We start from the raw sequence: 1,069 nt of genomic DNA on the forward strand, positions 1-1,069 counted from the left end.
ACATCAGAACCAATCCATATCCCATATCCTTTTTATCTCAGGGAGGGTTATGTCTCTTTCCACCTGAATTCTAGCAAGAGCAGGTCTTGCCTTATCGAAAGTAGGAGCATCAACCTTGAGGGGAGTATCTAGTGCTCTCCCTATATTAAAAAGTTCATTAAGCTTGAAGTAAGGTAATGGAAGACCAGGTAGCTTAAACCAAACTGGGACCACAAGAGGCCCACAAAACCAAACTGGGACCACAAGAGGCTCCTTAGTTAGGTCAAAATCTCTAGTCCATTTCTAGATTTTCATTGTATTGCCTGCTATAGAAACAGCTTGTTTAGCAAATAGCCTAGCATAATCTAGTTCCATTGAGAGTTGGATAAGAAGATGTCTGCCATCTATCAAACCAAGCTTCCATTGTCCAATGAAATTTAGAGAATCAAAGAAGCTTCTAACAAGGTCCATTTTGGGATGACCCAAATGGAGTTTTCCAACAAGAGTGAATCTGACTTCTTCATTCAGTGAAGCAATTTCAGCTGCAGAGAAGTAGACTGCAGTTTCTCCATCTTTGAAGCCAAGGGGGTGAATGCAAGGGCAAATTCCTTTGTCAGCAGCAGCATTATGATATTCCTGAGGGAAAATTAAATTTGTAGGATCTTGCAGAGTGTCATTAGCTTTTCCAAAAATCCCTGCATAAGTAGCCTTAGTCCAACTGGAATCAGTGTGAACATCAATGGGGGTAGCCATAACACCAGCCACAAAGAAAAACTCAGAAACTTTTGAGTAGAGAAAAAGAAAGCAGGACAGAAATCAGGAGGCTAGCATAAAAACCAGAGAAGAGGAACACCAGCACAATGGAATAGTAAAACAAAAGGGAGAAAAGAGAGTTTACGAAAGCCAAGAGGAGAAGACCACAAGGAAGACTCCCAAACTAGTGACAAGCCCAGCACAACACCTTCCCAGCACCCACAGAGACCACCAACAGCTTCATCTCCCCAAAAGCACTAGCATAGCAAGCTTACCAGCCGCCAGCTCTATGTATATATATATATATGTATTGTATATATATATATATATATATATA

The sequence above is a fragment of the Phalaenopsis equestris genome, unplaced genomic scaffold (genome assembly GCF_001263595.1).
Source record: "Phalaenopsis equestris unplaced genomic scaffold, ASM126359v1 Scaffold233943, whole genome shotgun sequence".
NCBI lineage: Eukaryota > Viridiplantae > Streptophyta > Magnoliopsida > Asparagales > Orchidaceae > Phalaenopsis > Phalaenopsis equestris.